Source organism: Condylura cristata, unplaced genomic scaffold (assembly GCF_000260355.1).
Source record: "Condylura cristata isolate star-nosed mole 26May11 unplaced genomic scaffold, ConCri1.0 scaffold00004, whole genome shotgun sequence".
In the NCBI taxonomy this organism is placed as follows: Eukaryota; Metazoa; Chordata; class Mammalia; order Eulipotyphla; family Talpidae; genus Condylura; species Condylura cristata.
The window spans coordinates 2,902,963-2,924,248 of record NW_004567105.1 but is presented as its reverse complement, the minus strand read 5'-3'; positions in this window follow the sequence as shown (position 1 = coordinate 2,924,248).

The window sequence follows — 21,286 nt, the reverse complement described above, 5'->3', positions numbered from 1 at the left end:
GCCAGGGAGCTGACTCACAGGGGACAGCAGACCTCTCCTGTTCTGCCCACCGCTCCCGTCAGTCCACCTGTTCTCTCCACACTGCCACTGGTGAATCCTCTCACTCTCCACACCGCTGGCCTGTGCGCCAGGACGCTGACTCCCTTTTGCCCCACGACACCACTCTCAGACCAAGGGCAAGGCGAAAGGGTGGGAAAATAACTTGGAGCGAACTTAGTCCTATGCTGCCACTAGCATCCTCCTCTCAGAATTGCGGACTTCAGGAAAATGTTATCTTACTATCCCGGGCACATTCTGTTTCTCTAACAACAGCCAAAGACAAAGGGCAGGATGAGATCGCCAGCTGTGACTTCCTGAGGCCCGTGACTTCTCCCTAACGTTTGCCTCTTCCTGCCCCTCCCTCGTTTTTCATTCCCCGTTATCCTCCTCCCACCCTTTACCCTGCGACCTGGATGCTGCTTACTCCAGATGAAGGGACCGCTGACCTCTGCTCCGAGGCTTCTGGTAGTGAGGGACACAGAGCTCTCATTGTCTCCTCTCGAATGTAGCCAGTGGTGAGCGCCAACGGGGGGAGGGGACAAGCCAGAATTTAGCAAGGTCAGAGAGACACAAAAATGGCATTTTGCCAAAAATTCATGGACCCCACTGAATAAGAACTACAGATGCCACAATATCACAGGGCGACAAACGATTTCTCACATTGTCTTCATTTTCAAACCAGGCACAGGCATGATGATACCTCCGAGGGAGCTGCGAGCTCTCTGGAGGTCGATGTCTCTGTCCTCTCGGCGTCTATGAGAGAGCGAGACAGCGAAGGGAGAGAACACGGACCAGCCTTCAGGCTGAGCAGGGCCTGCAGAAGGGCAGAACTCGGGACACCCGCGACCAATGCCAGCGGGTCCTGCTGTCCCTGGCTGAAGGCGCTGGTGGTGGGGTGAGGACGAATCCCTAGGGAAAAGCCTGCCGTGGCATCCCGAGCCAAGCCATTGCTAAGCGAAGGCCTGCCTTCAGTCCCTCTGGAGAATGGGAGACAGTGCTTGTCTTTTAGAAAATGTCACTGAAATTCGGAAAATAGGATAATCCGGAGGGTTCCTGAAAGCCAGTGGCCCTTCCATCTCCCGGGATTTCTCCTCAGCACACTAAAACCACACTAGCACCTGCTGCAAACAACTCAGTTACTTTGAAAATTAGTTTCCAAGAGAAAGAGCCAATGAGAAGCAGGGGTATTTCGTGCTTATGAGTTAAATCAGGCTCTTTGTCATTCTGTCTTGCTAATGGCTTGGACTTTTGACTCCCCTGATTGTTAGCCTTGGATATCTGGTGAGATTCCACCGGCTTAGATTTGCTCATACTTTTTGCATGACATTTCTCCATTTTATTGGCGTGACAGCATAATGAATGAATCACAAGTAATACTTTTAAAAAATCTAAGCAGTAATAAAGCTGCACTTACTACCAAGCAGAAGCAGCATTCTGATGAGGGAAGGGAAGTACCAAGAACAGGGGAGAGCGCAGCTCCCTGGACGTGCACTGCATGAAACTGGACCCAAGGCAGCTGCATGAATGGCAGTGATACATGTGAAGATGCACCACAGCACTCGTCACTGGGGAGAAGCAAATCAAAACTACAATTAGAGATCATTGCCCATGTATTAGGGTGGCTATTAACAAAAACAAGACGAAAATAACAGGTGTGGGCAAGAAGGTAGAGAGAATGAGGCCTTACGCAGTGCTGGGGAGAACGTGAAATGGGACAACCATGGTGGGAAGCTCTACGGTAGCACCTCAGCAAACCCAGCCGCCCCTGTCCAGGTATATACGCGAACGAATGGCAAGCAGGGTGTTGAACAGATATTGTCTATCGATTTTCTTCCTTTTTTAAAAAAGATGTATTTATATGTGCATACAGAACTGGGGTACAGGCCAGAGGTGCAGGAGTGGTGAGAGGATTCACCAGAGGCAGAGCAGGGAGCAGAACAGGCCGACTGACGAGGTACACTGCTGAGGGGCGCAGCGGGCGGGTCAGGAGAGGTCTGCTGCGCCAGGTGGGTCACCTCCCTGGCGGGGGATCAAACTCCCGGTGTAGCAGCTGCGGTGAGCTTCACGGTGCTGCACTTCAAGAGAAAAAGCCCTTTTTTTTTTCCTTAGAGATTTATCTATTTATGCCTACAAGAACTGGGGTGTAGGCCAGAGGTATGGGGAGGGGGTCAGAGGATTCATCAGAAACAGTGGGGAGCAGAACAGGTAGATCTACTGAAATACACTGCTGAGGGGAGCAGCAGGCGGGTCAGGAGGGGTCTGCTATGCCCTGTGGTTCAGTGTCCTGGCTGAGGCTTGAACTCGTGCTGCAGTGGCTGCTGACAGCTTCACAGTCCTGTGCTTTAACCCGTTGCTCCACCAGGGAGGCCCTCTCTATTGATTTCCATGGCAGCATTACAAGGACTTCAAAGGCAGGGCCACCTGAGTGTATAGGAGGACGAGGGGACAAGCCCATGTGGTGTATGGCTGTCCGTCAGCCTTGAAAAGGAAGGCAATTTTGTCATGTGCTGGGGCCTGGTCGACCCTCAAAGATGTAAGTTCGTTGCCAACAGACAAATCCTGTGTAGTGTTACAGGAGGAACAGTTAGCTGAGTGCAGTCAACATCACCGGTCTCCCTGGGGTCACGTGCCTAACCATGATGGCGTCTAGCAAAATCCTGATTTAGGAGATGCCGTGCTCCTGAAACAGTGGGTTGCATCTCAGCCATTAAGTGATGCTTTGAGGCCTCACAGGGGACTGGGTCTTTCTCTTTCAGGGGTGCCCCCAAGAAGCGCTGGCCTGGATGATGAATTTTTTTTTTATTACAAAAGTTTATTTTTACATCATTTTGTACATTTTTCCCCCCATCTCAATTGTAATCCCCGCGGGTTTCCCATCACCAAGTCACCCTGGATGATGAATTTTTGCCCTGACTCCCCTCTGTGCGCCTTTCTTCCTGATCTAGGCCTGGCCACGCAGGGGCTGCGCTGCCTTCTCTGTTTCTTCCAAGAGGAATGGTGGGGGGCTGGGGGGGCTGTCTGCAGCTAAGTGCTTATGTAAGACAGCCTCTTAAATGCGGTTATTGTTGTTTTGCAAAACCTAAGAGATCAACAGGCCTAGGCAGTGATGACCAAAGGCCGCTAACCTCCCAGAATAGCCAATCAGGTGTGAGAGCAGAGAGCCCCACATAAACCACTGGGCCTGCCCGTGACCTGGCCTCCCCAGCCGAGCAGACATTTCACCAAAAATGCAGAGATGGAGGCACACACCCTGCGCTGGGTGTGATCTGTGGGAACCACCCGGGGCTCACAAGCTCCTTAAATATCGACAGGGAGAGGATTCGACCAAGTATCATTGGTTCTGATTCAAATGATGTTTTCTAAAAATGGCTATGTGACATGACGACAATGAGGAAAACTGAATACGACCACGTTTGGCGGTATGAGGGAATGATTGCTCTTGGGGGTGGGGTATGTGAATAAGATTCTGGCTATTTTTCTTCAGAGAATCGTCTTTTAGAGAAATGTTTGAAGATGAAATGATAGGAGGCCTGAGATTTGCCTTAACATAATCGGGAGCCGGGGGAAGCGTCCGCCTTGTTAATCACTGGGTCTGATAGGTCTTTCCTTTTGTTTTTATTTAGTTATCTTTAAAGATTTATTTATTTCTGTATACCGGGATACAGACCAGAGGTGGGGGGTGGGGGAGGGGGGCGAGAGGCGTCACTGGAGACAGAATGGGGAGCAGGAGGACTGAAATCCACTGTTGAGGGGAGCAGGCAAGACAGGAGAGGTTTGCTGCGTCCTGTGGTCACCTCCCTGGCCAGGAGTGGCTGCAGACAGCTTCATAGTGCTGTTTTAAGCCCTTGAGCCACGAGGGAGGCCCAGTCTTTCCTTTTAAATAAGTCTCAAGTTCATCATTTAATGTCCCCGTGGGGACTCCTCTAGGTGGGTCCCAAACCTCTCCATCCCTCAGCTGCTCGAGTGACCAACCCAAAAGAACCATTTCATTCTCCTTCGAACCTTCTTGTGGTTCCTCACCGCCTACCAGGCTCTCTGGGATCTGCTCTTGTCCCCATATGGTCACATCTCTTGCTGCTTCCTGTCCTCCCCTGACCTGCTTGTATAATTTTCCCGGACACCAGATCTCCTGACAGACCAGTCCCCATCCCCTCGCCTGGCCAACGATTGTCTGTAAGATTCAGTGTTGAGGCCAAGGAGAGCAGGCAGGGGCATGGGCCCTAGAAAGCCCCAGGCTGAGAGCAGCCTGCAGGCGGAGTTGTACTCACAACCCACACTCGCTGGCCCAGGGCCCAGGTCAGGTTTTCAGCTGCAGAGTAGAGGCTGTGCCAGGCTTCCCTCCCCTCAACTCCTGGAAGTCCAGTCCTCCACACTGCCTGGGGCTATGCAACCCAGAGCCCAGGCTGAGCCAGCCAAGAGCATGATCTTCCCCATTCCACGCTGCTCAAAGGTGACCAGGACATCCCCGGAGTTGAGGTTGATGATGAAGCTGTGAAGAGACTCTTGTCTTTGGAAATGGCCAACAAGAAGTTAAAAATCAATCAAGAGCAGTTGATGAACAAGATCACGGCAAACCGCGTGGACCCCAGCTGCAGCCTTGGCTGCCGAGACACAGCTATGAAGAACGTGCGCAGAAACGCTGCAAGGACAAAGCCCGTGCACTGTCTCCAGATGCGCAAAGACCAGAGGCTAGAGATGCTCAAAAACGTCTGCAGGCCCAGCCAGCATGGTTTGAGATGAACAAGGGACTGGGGACTGGGCACACCTGTCCCCTCTCGGCAACAGGAAAAGCGAGTGTGCTCGGTGGCCAGGAAGCTACTGTGTGTTGGGGCTTCCCACGAGCCTTGAGAACTGAAGCAGCAAAAAAGGACTTCAAGGCTGCAGCAGCAGCTGGCTAACAAAGATAGAGATGCCCAAAGCTGGACCAGAGGCAGCAAAAACCAACTCATTCTGATGAAGTAAAAACAGAGACCCAGTGTTGGTATCACTGCAAGGAAGCTCTCTCTTCCACCCTCCCTCCCCCGACGTGGTATCTCCTCCTGCATGTCTCCACAGTTAAGCTTTCTGCACGACACTGTATCTTCGCGTGTCTTCCCACGCTCTTCAGACCATGGGATTCTCACGCTGCCGCCTGCGGGCCATGATCCCTGGGAGCTGGGGGAGCCCAGCCTGTGGCTCATGAACATGCGGAGAGGGCATTTCATACAGGCCACCAGCAGGTGACATCTGGGGCCTGCTGAGTCCACGTTCTCTGCACCTTTCTGCAGTGAGTGGTTCTGTCCATTTGAGTGAAGGGAAGAGGGAGGACCAAGATATCCTCAATGCTCTGCACAGGATTCGGGCCTCTCCACAGTGCACAAAAGGCCTGTCCTTAAAACTCTGGCAGCTGATGCTATTTCTTTTCAAAGAAGCTCATTGTTCATTGCAGGTTAACCTGGAGAATGTTATTGTCTGTGTAATTCAGTATCATCTTTTTTTTAAAAAAAGATTTATTTATTTTTGTATCCAAGAACTTGGGTATAAATGAGAGGTGTGGGGGCAGTGAGAGGGTTCACCAGAGACAGTGGGGAGCAGAACAGGCAGACGGACCAAAACCCACTGCTGAGGGGAGCAGCGGGGAGACAGGAGAGGTCTGCTGCGCCATGTGGGTCACTCTGGCCGGGGATCAAATTCATGTTGCAGTGGTTGTGGAGAGCTTTACAGTGCTACACTTCAACCCAATGTACCACCAGGAAGGGTCCGGTGTCCTCTTTCACCCTAATTAGAGCATTACGTTAGCATCTACAATCTGTTTTCATGGGGCTTACAGTTTAGCTGCATTGATGGGGTATTTATTTTTAAAGATTTATTTATGTATACATTCAGAACTGGGGTACAAGGGTGGGGAGAAGATTCACCAGAGACAAAGCGGGGAGCAGAACAGGCAGACTGTCGAAGTACACTGCTGAGGGAGCAGCAGGCGGGTCAGGGGAGGCCTGCTGCACCAAGATGGGATATTTACGTGAAAAAAATAACAATTAGGAAATGTACAGACAACGATTTTTAAGTACTTAACAGTAAACAATCTTGACTTGCCTGTGATCTTTCAAAATAAATCGTGAGCTTGCATTGGGCTAAGTTGCTCTGCATTTCTTCAGCCTCCATGTGCCTTGGAGACAGTAACGCTCTACGCCTGCAAGTGTCTGGGATTGGACACTGCAGGCCGCCACTAAGTCAACAGTCCCGCTGCCTACTTTGCTGGTGGCTGCATCTATTCTAGGAAGGTGAGGTGCTTTCTCCCTGAAGCTCATCTGGTCACTATGACATCATGTTGACTGGCTACTAAGGGAGAAAAACAGAATCTCACCATTCTTTGGACAAGAATTCCCGCTCAGGAGAGACCACTGTGTCAGGTCAAGTGAAGAAAGCAGTGGCTGCTACAAGATGATTCTAAACTAAAATTTCATGATTCCCTGTCCTTGGATAGGAATATTTCATAACATCTGCTTTGAAATGCCTCATAAAAAAAGGCTAGATGAACATTAGTTAGGAGATAAGGAGTCAAAACACCAGAAGACTATGTGGAAAACAAACTGACTTAAAGTCACAGACCAGGGTCAGAGGTCAATAAACCAAGCTGTGGACAGCTGGGTGGTGGCAGGTAGAAGGGCTCATCTCTATAGTTGAGGCCGCTCCAACCATGATCAGCTCCTGAGCAACCTTTGTCAGCTAAGGAGGTGCCCTGCAGTACTACGCAGGCAGCTGGAGCGGGAGAGCCCACACACCCACCCAGTGGGCTCACCACACCGAGGAATACTATTCAGCCCTAAGGAAACATGGCGTGTTGCCATCATAGCACACTGGTGGGGGAGGCTTGAGGGAATGACGTGCGGTAAAGCGGGTCATGATGACAAAGATAAATGCTGGGCATTTGTGGAGCAATTTGACAAAGTACTGACAAAAACTAGCAGATAATAATCAGTAAGTGCTGTGAGCTTTCCAAGGTTAAGAAGAGGGACGGGGGTATTAAGGGATGGTGGTGGGAGGAAAAAACGATGTTCTAGAAAAGGAATCCTTTGTGTGTGCCAATTAGCTGAGAGTATCCTGACAATGGTTCTAACAAATTCTGAAGGAGAAGGGGAGAGGAGGAGGAGGAGGGGAGAGGAGAGGAGAAGAGGTGAAAGAGAGGAGAGGAGAGGCAGAGAAGAGAGGGGAGGATGAAAGGGCACTGTGGTCTGTCAGAGAGGTTGGGAACTGTGGCTTTCTAACTGGATTTATAGCTTCATTCAACACCAGGGGCTCGGTGACTAATGAGCAAGCAGAAATGTCATTAGCAAACAACTGGCCATCTCTGCTTCAGGGGAGAAAAAGCACCAGCAGAGAAAGGGAGACCCGCCAGCATGGTGCGGCCCGCAGGCAGACCAGCGTCTGGAGGCGGGAGGGCCAGAGGACTGCAGGCTCTGGCCGCCCCCGCCAGCCGGTCTCCTGGACCTGCTGACCAGCCGTATGGATGTTAGGTGGAGCTCCTTTCTGAATTAGTAAGCTCCTAGTAAGGGCTGGGCTTTGCTTACTTGTTTTTAAAGTTTCCCCGGAGAATCTGATTCAGGGTGTCCTATTCTAAGGTAGTGGCTGTCAATGGAAGATTTCTACCTTTCAGGGGACATTGTAATAATACGGCCTCCAGACAGGCAGTGGGTACCCCTAGGGGCCCCAAGTGTCATGTGCACCCTTGCCAGGGAACCCTGTCTCTGGCAGTGAGACCACTGGAGGTTTGACACAGCGAGGTGAGACCCCCTTAGATAGCCAGAGCACTCCTATGCACCAACAGATACTCTAGGAAGGCGGTGTTGAACTGACCAAGATCTCGCTCTCCAAAAGCCCGAACTAGAGCAAACAGACCATGAACAGATGAACACACAACAAAACACCAAGGAGTGGTAAGTGCTGCGCAGAAAAGCGAAGGCCGAGGGAAAGGGAGTAACCAGTGGTGTTTCAGACAGCCGGTCGGGGAGGCCTCTGCAGAGGACACACCTGTGCTGGGTGACAGCACAGTAGGTGGCAGGAGGAAAGGCCAGAGCACAGGCCGAGCCGGGAACTTGCTCAAGTCTAAGAAATGTGGCCAAAGGGCCTCGCTGGTGGTGCAAGTGGTTGTCAGTGCTACCAAGCTATCGGCGAGAGTTCCACCCCGGCCAGGGAGCTCACACAGTGCGGCAGACCTCTCCGGTCTCCCTGCTCAGCAGTGTCTTTCAGTCAGTCTGCCTGCTCTGCTCCCCACTCTGTCTCTGGTGAATCATCCCCCCACACCTGTGGCCAGTACCCCAGTTCCTGTATGCAGATAAATAAAAACCAAATAAAAAGGGGCCCAATGTAGGTGTATGCGCACATGCACATGTCTGCAAACACCCCTAGGTGTGCACACAGAGGCAGGAAGAGGTTGGAGAGGTGGCCAGTGATGAGATCATGGACTAAGTTTTTTGGATGTCACTGTAGAGATGAGAGCAGGAGAAAGTCAGAGCCAGACTTACAATCACACTGAGAAGGCAACATGGGGGAACTGCAGCGGCAGGGAGGCCAGTTAAGAAGCTGTTTATTTTAAAAAGACTTATATATGCATACAGAACTGGGGTCCAGGCCAGAGAGGAAGGGGGTGGTGAGAGCGCTCACTGGAGACAGAGTGGGGAGTAGAACAGGTGAGACAGGAGAGGTCTGCTGTGCCATGTGGATTAGCTTCCTGACCGGGGATCGAACTCCTAGTTTCGTAGTGCTGCACTTTAACCTGCTGAGCCACCAGGGAGGGCCTCAGAAGCCAGTATTGTGGCCAGAGAGAGAAGACTTGGGAGGGGTGGAGAAAGGGAGAGATGGTAGGATCTGCAATACATTCTGGAAGGATTGAGAGTGGAGTGAGGGGGAAAATGACTCCAAGGTCTGGGGCTTGAGCAACCTCGTGAGTGGTGTGGTATTCAGAGACCAGGAAGACTAATTTTTATACAGATGAGGGACCTATATTAGACATGCTGAGCTTCTAAATTCTGCTCGACAGGAGATGTCCTGCTGCCTATTCCACCACTATCACCTGTGTCTGTACCCACCATGAATGGCACCACCAGCTATGACAGTCACCCTCCTACTACCCCTATGTGGTCAAACCAGATTTATAACACAGGGAAACTTGAAGCCTAAGGTAAAGATATCACCATCTGCCTCATGAGGTTATCCTAAAGATTAAAATAAGATCAGAAATGAGGCCCTCCCTGGTGGTGCAACGGGCTAGGGCACAGCAGACCTCTCCTGACCCACCTGCTGCTCCCCTCAGCAGTATGTTTCACCAATCTGTCTGTTCTGCTCCCCACTCCAGGATTCACTCAGGTGAATCCTCTCACTGCCTCTGCACCGTTGGCCTGTACCCCAGTTCTGTGTGCACATAAATCTTTAAAAAAGAAATAGAGGCCCTCCCTGGTGGCGCAGCGGGTTGAAGCACAGCACTGAGAATCTGAAGCCACTTCCTCATGAGTTCGATTCCCGCCTGCAGCCTGCCCCGGAGGTGACCACATGGCGAGCCAGACCTCTCCTGGCCCGCCCGCTGCTTCCCTCAGCAGTGTACTTTGTCAATCTGCCTGTTCTCCCCCCACTCTGTCTCTGGTGAAGCCTCTCACCGCCCCTGAGCCTCTGGCCTGTACCCCAGTTCTGTCTGCACAAATAAATAAATAAATCTTTAAAAAAAAAAATAGAAATGAGACATTAGCAAGAGGTTAATTCTCCCTAAAATGCAACATGGGTGCTGGGTAAAGCGGCTAGTGGGACATATAGGAGCATAAGCTGGAGAGTCAGGGAGCACAGATCCATCTCCTAGGAAAAGAGAACAGGACATATGGAAATGTTCAGTAAGAAGAGAAGACGCTCTGCACAGGGCAGTTGTCTTTAAAAATGGAAAGGGCTGTCACTAAAAAAGTCCACGTCTTCGTAGGTCCAAGAGATAGAACCAGGATCAGAAGATAGAAACCTCAGAGGCAACAGAATACATGATGGTGATTGTTTTTATTTTTTTTAGATTTATTACATATATATATACATATATTTATTACATATATACATACATGCAAGAACTGGGGTCCTGGCTGGAGGTGCAGGGGTGAGAGGACTCCCCAGAGACAGAGCGGGGAGCAGAACAGGCCGACTGACTGAAGCACACTGCTGAGGGGAGCAGCGGGGAGACAGAAGTCAGCTGCGCCCTGCGGGTCCCTCCACCGAGCCTGTGCCGCAGTGGCTGTGGACAGCTTCACGGGACTGTCCTAACCCCCTGCGCCGCCAGGGAGGGCCCCTTTTCTTCTTGCAACCTCGAGCACCTCTCAATTATGCCTGAGTCTGCACTGTCAGGTGCATGCAGGTTTTCAGATTTTTCTCTCTCCTGGTGATGTGACCAACCCACCATTGCCACGTGACCTCTGATCCTGCAAAAGGCTTTTCCGTAACATCAGCAAGCTCTCCTTCGGTGGGGTTTGCCTAATATGTCTATCAATATTCTCATCCCTTTTCTTTCTACTTTTCGGCCTCATTTTAGTTGTCGTACTGCCCTTACCCTCGGCCACAAAGATAACTGCTCCTGATTTCTAACACTATCCTTGACATTTACCTGAATAGAATCATACATCCAGGGAAGTTTCATAGTCTGGCTTCTTTCATCTCACAGTGAAAGTCACATAGTTAGCTCACTTTTATTGTGGCAGAGTAATTCATAGATAATTAATTAGATATACTCATTAGTAATTAATACTAGTAATCAGCATAATGTATTTATTCAACATTAGACTGTTTGACTTTCTGGCTATTCTGAATAAGGCAGCTGTTGACTATTCATGCACTTAAGGAGTAACAGGAAAGGGGAGAGTTCAATTAATAAAAACCTGACTGGGAATGGTAGTGTGGCAGAAGGGGTTACCACGAGCCATTAAAAAGTAGTTTTAACTGTTATAAAATAAAAAAAAAGTAATTTTATTTGTGATACGCAATACCTGACCCCTGACAATGATCCATTCCTAACAAAGCTGAGAACCTAGGTAATAGCAGTATTAAAGCAGCTGAAAGATCTGAGGCCCAGTTGCAATGTGTGTGGGTTTTCTACACAGCACTGTTCCGGACACAAGGTGGGTCTCCTACAACTTGGCTCAATGCCCTTTACCTGCCATAGCATCACATTCCGCTCAGTCCTCAAGTAAGGGCTCAATCCTGCCAGCTGCCCTCTGCTTCAGGTGCCAACCGCAAACCTAGGTTGTTACTTGCGATTCACAGAATTCAGGAAACCCGTTTATTCACCAGACTGCTAATATAACAAAGGCTATTAAAGGATATGAACAAACAGCCAGATGAGAGATATATAAGGCAAAAAATGGGCCAAGGGCACGGGGCTTCCATGCCCCTCTGAGCCCACCACTTTCTCCAACCTCCACATGTTCACCAAGTTGGAAGGTCTCGAAGCCCTTACTTCTGGGTTTGTGCAGAGGCTTCACACACAGGTATGATGGATTAACACCACTGATCACGGTTGACTCACTCCAACTCCAGCCTCCACCCCTTCCAGAAGGTTAGGAGACAAGACTGAAGGTTGCAAGCCTCTCTTGACAAGGTTGGCTCCCTCATCAACCTCTCTCTACTCCCCGGCTTTAGCGGATTTCCAACAGTTACTTCACTGACAAACTCTGTGTGGCTGAAAATGAATAATGAGACACCCATTTTACCTTTATGGCTCTGAAGCAATTTCAGGAGCTAGGGCCAAAGAATAAATACAAGAAATGTTTCCTTTGCTCTTGGTGCTCAGAAAATTCCACAGGTTTGGGGAGCTCTGTGCCAGAATCAGAGACAAAGATTTAAAACATATACTTGTTATGAATCACAATCCCACAATAGCCAAACAAGGTACCAGAAAGCTTATGTACTTCATTCATAGGACAATTTCTTCTTCATTTTATTTATTCTTATATTACAAAACTTCTAAACACATTGGTTATTTGGCAGCCTGGTCCTCAGCAGATTAGAAGTTGCCTGTTAGAAGAGAATGTTCTCAGAGGCAGGCATATGAAGGTCAGAAAAAGTGCCAATTAACAACTAAGGACAGGACAATCTGTATTTATAAAAAGCAGATACAGCGAAGCACAATACACTGTAGCGTGGAATGATTCTCTGAGAGAACAAAGGATTCAACAAACCCTAAAGGAGTTATTTTTAGCCAGCACAGTAGCATATCACAATTAATATTCAAGTTTTAAAGCCATGGTTGAGTGATATGTACTTTACTATGTTTATTTTATTTAAAAAAAGATTTATTTATTTTTGCATACAGAACTGGGGTACAGGACAAAGGTGCAGGGGTGAGATGATTCGTTAGAGACAGAGTGGGGAACAGAACAGGCATACTGAATGGAATTCATTGCTGAGGACAGCAGCGGGGAGACAGGAAAGGTCTGCTTCGCCATGTGGGTCACTCCATGTGGGTCACTCACTGGCCGGGGTTGAACTCAGGCTGCAGTGGCTGTGGACAGCTTCACAGTGCTGAGACAACACCAGCACCACCAGGGAGGCCCAAAACTATGTTTCAAGTGGTCAGGCTGTTCAGTATTTTTAAGATTCCTATATAAAAGGCTTAAACAAAAGTAATAAATGAAAACATTTCAGGGCATGACGAAAGGACATTCCAAGTGAGCAGAGAGTGTCAGTGTACTAGTGCAGTCCCCGAGGGGGCCCCAGTGCCGTGTCCACAGCAGGTTTTCAGCCCAAGGGAAGTGACTGACGGCAAAGCAAAGAACTAGTGGAGCGGCCGTGTGAAAACTCAGAGCCAACCAAGTATAGACTTGGCAAGTAAAGATGGGGAGTAGTGGGGAAAGACAGGCCCTTGTCTCCCCAAGATCAGGAACAAAACAAAATAGCAGCTCTAGGTCCTAGCCAGAGCAACTGGGCAAGAAGCAGAAAGAAAAGGCATCCAGATGAGAAAGGAAAAAACTTTTCTATGCTCAGATGATGCATCTTAGATGTTAAAAATCCTACAGAATCCACAAAGAACTGTGAAAACAGCAAGGCTTCAGGACACAAGATCAATACACTAAAATTCATTGCACTTCCAGACATTTGCAGTGAACTCTCTAAAAATAAAGTTAAGAAAACAATTCCATTCACAGTAGCCTTAAAAAAATACTTAACAGGGCCCTCTCCCTGGTGGAGCAACACGTTAAAGTGCAGCACTGCGAAGCTACTGCAGCCACTGCAGCACCAGTTCAATCCCTTAATAGGGAGGAGACCCACATGGCGCGGCAGACCTCTCCTGAGCCACCCGCTGCTCCCCTCAAGTGTAGTTCAGTACATCTACCTGTCCTGCACCCTACTCTGTCTCTGGTGAATCCTCTCACCCTCCTCCACCCCATACCTTTGGCCTGTACCCCAGTTCTGTATGTATAAATAAATAAATCTTTTCAAAAAAAGAATACTTAGTAAGATTTCAACATGCAAAACTTATACCCTGAAAATTACAAAACATTGTTGAAAGAAATGAATGAGCTAAATAAATGGAAAAGATACTTCATGTTCATGGATCTAAACAATGAAAACTGTTAAGATGCTAATATTCACCAAATTGATTTTCAGTTTAATACAATTAAACTAGTCTCTTTCTAGAAATCGACAAACTGTTTCTAAAATTCAAATGGAATTTTAAGGGACCCAAAATAACCAAAACAGTTCTGAAAAATAATAAAGTTGGAGGATTTACATTTCTTGATTTCAGCTTACAAAACAATAGTAATCAAATCACTGTGATTTTGGCATACAGGTAGACATATATAGGTCAGTGGAACAGATGAGATTCTAGAAATAAACCAAGTGTGTGGAACAGATGAGATTCTAGAAATAAACCAAGTGTCCATACAAAAATGATTTTTGACAAAGGTGCCAAGATTATTCAATAGGGAGAGAATGGCTTTTCAACAAATGGTACTAAGACAACTGGAATTCAAATACAAAAAAAAAATTAAAACCCCTTATCCCCTCCCACAAAAATCTACTTAAAATGGATCAAAAACCTAAAAGAAGCATTAAAAACATAATCTATAAGCTCAAACTATGAAATGCTTTCAAACTATGAAATAGGTAAATTTTCATAAGCTTGGATGTGGCAATGTATTCTTACTATGATACAAAGACATGAGCAACATATATATATGAATTGGATTATATCAAAATTTTAAGAATCTTAAGGAAGTGGAAGCACAATCCAAAGAATGCGAGGAAACATCTGCAAATCACCTACTTGGTAAGGCACATGAATCCACAATATGTAAAGAGTTCTTGCAAATCGATAATAAAAGGCAATATAATGGCAAAATATTTGAATGAATATTCCTTCAAAGATACACAAATGGCCATAAATACATGCAAAAAAACTTGACATAATTAGCTACATGGGAAATACCAAATCAAATCCACCATACAACACTATTTCACAGGCACAATTAAGACACTCTGTCTTGAGAGTAATGGGCTCACGACACAGGTGTCTGGGAAAGCGTGGGTTTTGGGGTCAATGACCTGCTTAAGTCCTGCAGTCATGGACAATGACTGCCGCTAAGCTGATTAAATGACTGACTCAGTCACTTGACCTTAACCTACCTCCATACCTAAAAACATGGATGTCACCTGTCCAATTCCTCTCAGAAGATGAAGAGAGTACTGAATAAGACATTAGATGCAAGTTAGTTTTGTAATTACAAGGCAATCTATAAAGATTAAATATTCATATTTGTGTCTCAATACTTAATCAGTGCCCTGCATGAATATACTCAGTATTTATGAAATAAATCTCTCAAAATGTTTTTGGAACACAGATCAGTAAGAGCTTAGAGGGTTTCAACCTAAAAGCTTCAATAGTTGTAACATTTAAACAACATGTAAAGATTTACCTATTTATATCAAAATCAATTGTTTAATAAGGATTTGACTGTCTGTCAAATGCTTTTTAACTTCAATAGTGTTTCCTGTTTGTCTTTTAATTATTTTTCTGCCTATTGGAATTTTCACCAGATGAACAGAAATGAAAGAGTAATTCAACTGTGGATCAATTTTGCAAATACTTATTAGCAAAAAAAAGACCAGTAAAGATGGGTAGATGTTTCTGGCCCAACTGACTTTTTCTGATTTCAATTTCTATTGATACTGAGAGTGACTGGTTTTATTGTCTGACTAAGAGACTATAAATCATGAATGATAAAATTTTAGACACATGCTTGGGGAGAGAAAAAAAGAATTACATAATTTCAGAAATACTACCTGCTCTGTTATCTGCTTTTCTATATAAGATAAGGTGGTTCAAGGTAGTATTCATCAATTCCACAGATCCTATTCAGATTGCTCATTTAGTGTGAGGATGTTTCTTTTTTTTCTTGGTTTAAGTGGGAACTGTGTCACACCAGACATCTCTGACAGCAGTGATTTATAATGAAATTGGTATAGGAGTCTGACTGCGATGCCCTCTGGTGGTCTAGAGCTTTCTTCTTACCTGAACACACACACACACACACACACAAAACCCCACCACCAACAGAAAAACAACCACCCCTGGGCCCTCACCCCTACCCCCGCCAGCCATTTCCTATCAAATAGGAGCTTATTTATAAAATATAAAGTCAACAAGGACAAACTGGAGAAATCACCTTTGATATCTATAACTATCACAATCATAAAGCATCTCTATAGAAGCATTTACCCTAATGCAATCCCATGTTCATGGTGATTCATAAAATGGTTAATAGCAAGATCCTGCCCTCTAGAATATGCCATCTACCAAAGGCACAGAATTAGATGCAGACTTGGAACCCAAGCACCAAGGGGAAGAAATGGAGGGAGTACCCAGGTTCTAGAAACCCTGTAGGAGGATTAAATAAGATAATACACTCAAAATATGTATTAACTGTAAGGTGCTCAAAAATGCTAGTTAATAACATAGTTCACTGCTGACATTTAAAAAACTCAGTATCTGCTGAGGAAATACAACTTTCAGCTCACCTTTGATATATGCCTTGTTTAATTGTGTCTCACAGGGTTGTTATGAGAATTAAAGACACAGTTCAGCCCCAGGTGTCCAACTTCCTTTCCTCCCTATCATCCCCAGAAGGAATTTCTCTTGCAGCTCGTCAAAGTAGAGTTGAAGAGCAGAAAGAAATATTTATAGGTCCAAGCTGAACATAAAAGGCTAGACAGAATGAAGTTTTAACAACATAAAATATCTCACTAGGCATATTTTTGACCCTGCTTTCCTGGAAATTTTTCTTAAAGAAATAATCAGAGGCCTTCCAGGTGGTGCAGGAGTTAAAGTCTCAGTGCTCTTAAGCTAGCCCCAGCCACCAAGGCACGAATTCAATCTCTGACCAGGGAGCTAATGCCCACAGGGCGCAGCAGACCTTCCTGTCTTGCCCACTGCACACTCAACAGTGTATTTCCGTAGATCTGCCTGTTCTGCCCCCCACTCTGTCTCTGGTGAATCCTCTCACTCCTCAAGTCCCTGGCCTACACCCAGTTCTTGTGAGCATAAATAAATAAATCTTCACAAAAAATTATCACTGTTTATGGATATTAAATTACATTTGATAATTCAATCACAAAACCAGGCATAGTCTGATCTCACTAAAAAGCCCTATCTAAATGTATCTTTGCACATATACATTTAAACAGGTTTGGAAATAGACATGCTGAAATATTAACATTGGCTTCTAGACAGTAAGTAAACACACACATAGAGGAATATCTCAATTCTCTTCATTTTTCTTTTCTATAGTTTGCTGAAGTTTTTATTATTACATATTATCTAAAAAAAGCTAAAATCAAAATTTTAAACCGCAATAGAAAAATACAGATACCACCAAGTAGTACAAGGCAGTGATAGAGTACTGGATAGAATATCAGGTCTGAATTACCAGCAGGCTTTCCACTCCCAGTTCTTTGCTTTGCAACCTGAGCCATCTCAATTTTCCCATCCATACGGGATTGAAGTAATTAAAATAAATCTCACAACACAGAAAATTAATGCATAAGAAAAAAAAATCTGTAAATGTCAGAACCTTTAAACTAGTTGCAAATTTAAAAATAAAAACTTTCTCAATTTTAAAACCCCTTCCTGTAAGTCCTCACTGATTTTATAATTTTTAATACACTAACAAATGCATGATAAAGTGCTCAGGGATTTAGCCACAACCAGGTTCTGAACCATTTTCCAAGTAAACTTGCATGACAGCGAGCAAGTCCAGGCCCTGGCAGTAACAGAAGTTCACAGAAGTCTGCATGGCTCTCAGCCAGTCTGTACAGCGAGAAAACTAAATGGTTCCTGTCAAATCTGTAAAGTATGTTCAGAGTTGGATGTGTAAGTCTGCAGGACACAGGAAACGCATCTTCTTTCCTGAGATCTGAACCAACCTAGACAAAACTGTTAAGCCAGACAGCGGCTGGATCACCTCTCCGCTGTGGGCACTCAGTGGTCTGAGGCCTTCCTGCTTCCCCATCCCAACATGTGTTCAACTTGGAGATCTAGAATGGGGAGCTCTGAATTGAATCCCAACCAATGTGGAAATAAGAAAGCACCATCTTCTTCCTCTCTGCAGATGTTCTTTGCTTCCTCTGTCAAGAAGGTCCTCTACCTACTACTTGGTGTGCTCCTAATTCCAGTGTCGCCATCTGACCAGACAGTGTGTGGGAAGACCTGGCCTCTCCACACTTCCAAGCAGCTCCTGAACATTTACATGGCTACTCTTTCGGAGCTGTCAGCGGCAGACTTTCACATTCAATGTCTCACCCACGTGAACAGAGACACTCAGATATGGTAATCAAAATGATTCCTTGAATAAAGGCTGTTCTTGGAACAAGAATGTGCAATTTATAAGGCCCTCTGTAGGGAGTCACTTTGTTGGCTGGCCACCTATTCCACCAGGGAGTTGTACAGAAACTAAAGCAAAACAAGAATGAAGTACATGAACGAACTACAGAAATGATACCGCTCAGGTGGTTAATACTGGTGACTCCAGTTAGAGCAAAGAAACAAAGAATTTCCTTAAAGATTAATAAAAGACAACTGAGAAGCAAAATATACTTCAAAAAAAAAACTGAACTAATGAATACAAGAAATCTGAAAGACTGATAAATCAGTAACCAAAAATCAGCAGAGTGCAGGAATTTAGAAAATATTCATAATCCATGATTATCATATTCATTTGATTAGATGGAGCCATCAGCAATGTCTTTAGCCAAAAACACTTGTGTAACAACCAGGTGACCACTGTGTGCTGTTCTGCTACCTGAGACTAATGTCCTGCCCTGAAAGAACTCGTTCTCTGGGGAAGACAAGATACAGACGACTGCAATTCCAAATACAATTTAAATAAACGTAGACGTGATGTGGACACATGCACAAAATATTTTAAGAGTACAAAAGGACTCTGGGATGGGTGGATTGGGGGCAGCAAATTTACAGAAAGGGATCCAGAACAGCTGATAATTGATCTGGGCAGAAATATCACCCATAACAATACGAAGAGGTGTACCAGAAAGCATGAACACAGGCACGGGGGCCAGACAGCATGGATTCACAGAGCCATCCTTGGAAACAGGGCCCACAAACTTCCCTTGAATCTTGTGGGGTGACAGTGGGGGTGCAGCTGGGTCACCGCACAAAGAATTATGCATCTTCAATCTTACGTCCATCTAGGTTGTAAAAGGAGACCAAGCATGGAATGACCCAACTCAGGCCTGCCTTGGAAGGCTTATTTTTAAGGGCATCTGTGGGATGCAGAGTTGACTTACATTTTAAGTCTGGACCCCCATTCATTAAAACTATGTGCTCATAGTTACATCCTCCTTTACCCTCAACTACTTCATCTGTTAATGGAAATGAACTCCTAGATTTTGAGTCATAACGAGGATATCAAGATATACACAAACCATTTAGTAGGCCCCAATGCAGAGAACTTCTATTACCCATTCTCAAGATCCGTTCCAAGCCCAGCTTTCTTTCTCTTTTCATGTTATTACAAATTGGATCTCACTGACTGGATTCCAGGGTTCTCTGCCCATCTGCGCAATGGTCACACATCCTGTGAGGATGCCTTCTTTGAGGGATGGAGGGGTATTGGTGTCTTGTCAGTCCCTCCCTGTCCTTTATATTTATCTTCTAGTTTCCTTTCTACTCTCTCTTTTAAATAGCAACTTTCTTTTCTTCACCAGCCCACAGAAAAGTATTTTGTTCAATAAATTTCTCTGAACACCTTTCAGCTGCTCCACCCACCAATGTCAACATTAACCCAGGGCCCTTTCATTTTTGTAGTGACAAGCCCGACAGGGTCACAATCACTTACACTAACAGTCATAGACTTCATCAATAATCCTGTTATAACAGCCATCGCTAATGCTTTTCAGCCTTTCTCATGTGGCAAGCACTGCTAGCAACTGATGTACATAGATGGTATCCAATCCACACCACGGCCCCATGCAGGCTGAGCAAGGTCTTTATTTCACAGCTAAGGAAATTGAGTTGCTGAATTTAGGAAACTGAGTTTTATACCAGTCCAGTAACTGTTGTGTTTCCGCAACTGGTACACAGTAGGGCCAGAGAACCTGGTCTGGTCTAGTTCCAGAACACGGACTCTCAATCACACGAGACTACAGGAAACTTAATTCTAGTCCTGGCTCCAACCAGGAAGTCACTGATAGTTTTGTCTCAATCTCTTTGTTAATTAAGTGGGGAGGTAGTGTTCATCTCTCCCTAGTTCCCAGAGATATTGGAATTATAAACCGAGAAAACACACAAACTTTAAAGGAAATTGCTACATAAATCTAGGCACTGTCATAAGCTTCACTCAGACAGTCCCTCTCCCACAACCATAAAGGGATTCAGCTGACATCATTAGCCCCCAAACATCCTCTGAAGTGGGTAGTGAGAATTATTATCTCCACTTATCAAAAAGCTGAAGCACAAGGGGGTGACGTAATGTGCTACTCAGTGGTAGGGCTGGGAATAAAACCCAAGGTTCTAACTCCCATTGCTCATGTTCTTATGGTAAATCCTTTCCTGCATTTCAAACTTATGTGTAAAATAAACAAGGATAGAATATTAGTGTCCACTTCAAAACACAGATTAAATACTTACAAAAATTAAATTTTCCATTGCAGAAACATGATTATAATCTCTAAGGCTCTTAATCCTCACGTTCTAGACAAACTGCAGAAAGAATCAAAAAGAAAAAAATTCCATTTTCATAATATAGACTGTAGCATTTTGGTTTTCTCAAGTAACTTATTATTAAAGAAGGATGACAAAACAGAATTGAGTCATTACCTAGTTTTGAGCATGACTCTATGTACTTCCATAGGGAACATAAAACCATTCCCTCAAAGCCAGAAAAAGAAGCATGAAGCACACTTTCATTTCACATCATAAACACCTAAAATAGCTACATAATTTGACCTGGAAGTTGCTCTAACATACCGACCCATAAATATCCTGAGCTCAAAATTCAGATTCTCAAGTAAACAGCATAATAGAAAGAGTAACAAAAGCACACCGGACACCACTATGATTCTTCTGTACAGCACTCAGAGCGTTCTGATGCGTGCCACCCAAGTCCACTTCCCCACCTTATTTTAAAGAAAATAAGAAGTAGGAATGGGGCCATTTTTCCGGCTTAATTAGGGCCAAGTGTTCAGGCTAGTCCCCGCACATGATCAGCTCCTCCTAATTCTTGTTCCCAAGAAGAAAACAACAACCTTTCAATGATTATTAGTCTGATAATGACTTATTTTGAAAATGCCACAGGGACCAAAGGGGAAATAAGAGGAAACATTTCCACTTTTAAAAGTGAACTAAATGCTGGAGTCTGCAGACACTTGACTATATTACCTGATGCAGACTGAGTTACTACTATATATGAAAAACCCGGGCCCTCCCTGGTGGTGCAAGGGTTAAGTCTCAGGACTATAAAGCTAGCCACAGCCACTGCAGCATGAGTTCGATACCCAGCCAGGGAGCTGACCCACATGGCACAGCAGACCTCTCCTCACGCGCCTGCTGTTCCCCTCAGCAGTGTGATTCAACAGATCTGCCTGATCTGCTCCCCACTCTGTCTCTGGTGAATCTTCTCACCACCCCCCAGCTCTGACCAATACCTCACCTCTTATGTGTATAAATAAAATAAATATTAAACCTATCATTTTGTTATAGGAACAAAATCTGAGTCATAGGAAGCCAAAG